The sequence below is a fragment of the Camellia sinensis genome, chromosome 2, assembly GCF_055761805.1.
Source record: "Camellia sinensis isolate YWXY chromosome 2, ASM5576180v1, whole genome shotgun sequence".
NCBI lineage: Eukaryota > Viridiplantae > Streptophyta > Magnoliopsida > Ericales > Theaceae > Camellia > Camellia sinensis.
The window spans coordinates 201,714,394-201,719,821 of record NC_138962.1 but is presented as its reverse complement, the minus strand read 5'-3'; the positions used below and the strand labels follow the sequence as shown (position 1 = coordinate 201,719,821).

General features: G+C 34.5%; 1 long non-coding RNA gene across 1 annotated transcript; it reads left to right on the top strand.

The window, feature by feature from the left end:
• Positions 1-2,935: 2,935 nt before the first annotated feature.
• Positions 2,936-4,413, top strand: LOC145819793 (uncharacterized). Its single transcript, XR_014360566.1, has 4 exons — positions 2,936-3,181; positions 3,473-3,789; positions 3,866-3,961; positions 4,288-4,413. It is a non-coding gene; the product is annotated as an uncharacterized LOC145819793 (long non-coding RNA).
• The last annotated feature ends 1,015 nt before the right edge of the window (positions 4,414-5,428 follow it).

Here is a 5,428-nt window from a genome sequence, read left to right as displayed (position 1 = left end):
GTTATTATCTTTCCCAATTGTGTGGCTTAGTGTGTTCAATCTGTTAACTGTGTAGGGTTGGCGACTGGGGAGGCACGCTCTAGCATATTGTAGCCCGAACTCTGTGAGTAACAATTGTGTAAAGATATGTTCAAAATGATTATCTTTGAATACTGAACTGAACTGTTTACTGAACTGATATTGTTTACTGAATGAATGTATGTCCTATATTCTGAACTGTATTGTGGCATCCTTAGCACCTACTGTTTACTGTTACTGTTACAGAGATCTCTGTCGGTTCCCTTGTTGGAACCACTACTGTCTACTGACTGATGGCCATCATTACTGTTCGGTCTTCTAGACCTACTGTTTACTGTTATGCTAACGGATGTACCACATATGACTGTTTACTGTGCTGAATAACTGAATGACTGATTGAAATGAACTATTTTCATACTGTAAGGACATTCATTCTTAACCCCTTTACGCTTTATGTTATTCACTGGGCTTTAGCTCACTGCTTATATATATATGTAGGTGTTCAGGCACCAGACCGCAGCTAGGAGCGTCAGGGTTACTCCAGTTTTGTCAAGCCAGCCTTTGTGCCTCACTGCGAGGTTCCGAGCCTAACTGTTAAGGCTTAGGGGTGTTTTAGATTTTCCCCCTTCTGTACTGTTTCACTGTTTTGTATAGACTGACTGTTTATCGTACTGTTATGCAGGGATTAAGTCCCTAGTCTGAATGATTGTAAATATTGTGCATACTGCTCTGTACCGTTTATGTATGAATGTATGAAAAGTCTTTTTGCATACAGACTGTCATAGCTCATTGGGCATTGTTTATTTACTGTTTTGGCTTCCGCCAGGCCCTGTACTCTGTTTTACTGTATCACTGTTCTGCAGGCCTTCGGTAATCTCGGATTACTGGCCAGTTACGGTGCTAAACCCATAGGGCCGGGTTTGGGTCGTGACAAGGGACTAAAATGAGATTTGACGAAAAGTACAAAGGATTGATTGTCACAATTTCATATGCAAGAACCAAAATGAAATTTGACCAGAAGTATAGGGGGTTGACTCATGATTTCATAAGTAGGAGTTAAAATGAGATTTGGTGCAAAGTACAGGAGTGCAAAGTGTAATTTACCCTTAATGTTTTTATATAGATTAGTGATTATTTAAAAGTGACTCAAATTTGAAAAATCCTAATAAGCTGATTAAACCGCATCGAGCTAAACTGTTTCAATCTATTTGGTTCGGTATGTTTTGATGGGAGAAACAGTCTGTATCGGTGTTCAAAATAATAAAACCAACATTATCGATTCGATAAATTTTTTTACTTCAATACCGATCGTACCAAACCGATTACATCCCCATTTATCTCCTTTTTCTTGAACTTTACTCCCAACCACCACTGCAACAGCCCCTTTACATTTGCAGGTCTATGTTACATGGACTTGAGTGCGAGTGTCCGGTGCGAGTATATATCTAGAGGTCAGACTCATCAAATCATAAATTTAAGGGTACGTGGACTCAGCAAAAAAATGTCATATTTTTAATCTGGTATGTAAGATAAAATAATATTATATGTAACCTATAGTATCAAAATGACGTTTATAGCAATTATACAACAATATGTAAATATAATTATAGTGTTATATTCAATTATATAAGAAGTATCTATTGAAAAGCATCCGACACATATCCAATACCCTTGTCCAAGTGTCGGGTGTCCGACACAGGTATTTGATTTATTTTGAAGAGCTCGTGTAACATAGTTACAGGTGTTGCCCAACTGATTCCCCACCAATTCAGCAAGTCAGACCAAACTCTTCACACCCCTAGGCACAGTAGTAACATATGGTTGACTATTTCAGCTTCGGAATTACATAATGGTGTTTTGGGAAGTTAGTAAAAACATGACTTTTTGACCTTTTTGTGACTTTTTAATTTTTTTTTGGTGTAAAAAAATAGAGAGGTGATACGACCTAAAAAAACGAAAAAGCTAACTTTTTTGGTGTTGCCAAAACCCCCCAGATAGGGCATGCCAAATCCTCACTGCTTCTGATCACACCAATCTTTTATACGAAGTATGTTGCCTTTATACCCTTCCTTTCCATGCTAACCACCCAAAAAATTGAGCTTCTTTATGTCAGAGCAACTATGTGATTTGCTGCCTAGGACCATTCTTAGCATCATACCACTTCCTTACTACGAGGCTTATGTTATGCACACCAAAGCAGCCCTCTTTATGTCTCTGTGTGCATGTCCTCGTGTTTTGTGTTTATTACCTTTTTTATTCTTCTTGTTTTATGTTTAGTTATTTACCTTTTGAATCTGTACATGTTATCTATTTGAAGAGGGGTAAGATGAACTAAGATTCATTTATAAGCCTATCTTCCTTAGATCCTTTAGTTGAAAGTACGTTTTCATGTTGGGATGGGAGTTGAGTTAATTGTTCCTACATTTACATGATCTCGTTGACAGGTCAATAATCTGCCTGTAAATATTCTGCCTGTTGGATACAATGCTCAGAGCCATGGTCAGAGTTCATACTCTTCTGATGATTTGCCCAAGGCTGTTGTTATGACTTTAAGGCCAAGTTTGGGAAGACTAAATAAGTCCACATTTTTTATCTTTTTATCTTTTTTGAGTCACATCAATCAATATCTCCTCTCTACTTTTCTACACATCTTTTTATAAAAAGTAAAAACGTACACTTATTTAGAATATTCCAAACAACCCCTAAATCAAGGTTCAGCTGTGAAGAGTATGGATTTCCATCCAGTTCAACAAATTATACTACTTGGTTAGCTCCCACTGTGCCCCATTTTCTGTATTGGTCAGCTTTGAGGAATTTGGATAATTGCTTGTTTATTTCTTTTGTTTTTGTTCGTATGTTAATAATTTGATTTATGATAACTAATTGTAGTCGGAATAAACACTTGAGAGATCATGGTGTGGGACCTCAGTAGTAGGGAGAGGCTTGTTGTTAGGAATTTCAAGGTTTAGGAACTCCAAGCATGCTCAATGCTTTTGCAGGTTTGGTTGCTTTAGTACTAAATAACTTTGAGTGAAAAAAGTATGCATTTGATGCTTCCTAGAGTCATTGATACATTTTGTGATTGTGTATCAGGCATCTCTGGCCAATGATTATACTGCATCTATCAACCGTGTGATTTGGAGTCCTGACGGTACCTTATTTGGTATGTTGGCCTAACATGATTGCTCTATTCTACTTAAAAATATTTTTCGTCATATTTTGAGGATTTTTCTTCCTCTAAAATTGCTCTTTCGGTGCTAGAACTAGAGTAGGCTATGCTTCGCATGATCTCCGCTATTGGGCAAAGAATATCTCCTACAAAAGAAAATTCTCATACATTGAACTATCCATTATTATTATTATTTTTTGTTGACACTAGACAATGTACTTCAATGAAGGATATTGAGAATGAAGTGGGGATGTTGTTAGTTCTAATATCACATTCTTACTTTAGGTGTTGCATACTCCAAGAATATTGTGCACATATATTCCTACCATGGTGGCAATGATGTACGAAACCATCTAGAAGTTTGTGCCACAATCAATCAACTGGGAGTCCATTGATTTTCTTTTGCTTTGATGTTTTTTTTCCTGTCAATATGTCCAGTGTTCAAAGCTCACTTTAAATCTCTGCACAATATCATTATTTGTAAATACCTTTTTTTGGTTATCCAGATTGATGCTCATTCTGGTAGTGTTAACGATCTTGCATTCTCTTGCCCAAACAAACAACTTTCTATTGTCACATGCGGGGAGGATCGGCTCATTAAGGTTTGGTTTCTATGTCATTGCTTTACAAGTAATGCAGAGGATTGGACATTAGTTGTAAAGGTTTAATTTTCTACAGGTGTGGGATGCAGTTACAGGGAATACGCAGTATACTTTTGAGGGTCATGATGCACCCGTTTATTCTGTATGTCCACATCGCAAGGAAAACATTCAGGTATTCTTTGTTCACTATATAATATATAAAAGAAAGCATTGAAACTAATGCTAAACAGTGTATAATATATGAAGAAATATGCAATGTAGGTGCCATATCATGCCATATATTCTGCCATTAGTGATAGTGATATATGGCATTCTTGCAATCTTTTAGCATCTTATGTTATCCGTGTTGCTTTATCATCAAGGATCGCCTCAACTCTTTGAAGTTCTGATTTGTTAGATGCATTTCTACTAAATTGGTTTATAAAATAAAATTATTTATATATGAGTTTAGATGTGATTGATAATATATTAATCTTTTCTTTGTCTATTTCTTTGCAGATTGGTTTTTGATGACGTTTGGAAGTATACTTGCAAATGAAGATCAACTGTTGAATTTTGTTTCCTGAACTAATACTTAGTTATAGATGCAAATCAAGATTGAGTGTTGATTTTTTTTATTTTTTTATTTTTTAAATTTTTTTTTTGTGGATTCCACGTTAGTTCATTTTGGGATTTGCTTTGGTGGTTTTTTTGTTATACTTAATGGTTTATATTATTAAAGTTGTTTGATGGATAAATTTTGATTTATAATATAAATTGTTTATTGATTTTTTTTGTAGAGATGTATAATAGCTAGTGATTTCTTAGTACAATTAAAAGGCTATTGGGATATGAGTAGGGATATTTGTGAAATAATAATTGAAATTGAAATATAAAATATGGAACAGGTTTAGTGACGAATTTGTTTCGTCATTTGTACTTATTATTATGAAAAAGTGATTATTCGTCATTAATAAACAATTTTTGTGACAAAATTTATTGTAGCGCATATATGGAAGTTTTCATTGATTTTGTTGTTTGGTGACGAAATATATTTCGTCACGTTTATAAATATATTTGCGACGAAATATATTTTGTCACCCAAGTATGACTTTTGGAGACGAAAAATTTCGTCACCTTTATATCTTACTATGATGAAATTATTTCCTCATGAATGATCAATATTTGTGACAAATTTATTCGTCAACTAAAATTATAAATATGGTATTGAATAATTATTCGGTGACGAAAACGAGAATTTTTGTTGACAAAATCTTGTTTTATTGGTGACAAAAAATTTTGTCACTGAACTAATTTCATTGGTGACGAAATTATTTTTCGTCATGATAATTTTTAGTGACAAACATTCAATGACAAAGCTAGTGACGAAAATATTTCGTTACAAATATCTATAGTGACGAAATTAGCTCTTTCGAGACAAAAAAATTTCATCATTCAAGACCTAACTTGTTGTAGTAAGGCAAGGCACAGAGTCATATGTATAATGGTAAGTCACGACATATTTGTCATCAACATAATACTGTAAGGAAATTGCCCTCAAGTGGAATAATCTCAATAAATTATATAAAATCTAAAGAGAATATTGCGGATCCATTAACGAAAGATTTAGCAAAAGAGTAAGTATATAGTTCATTGAAGG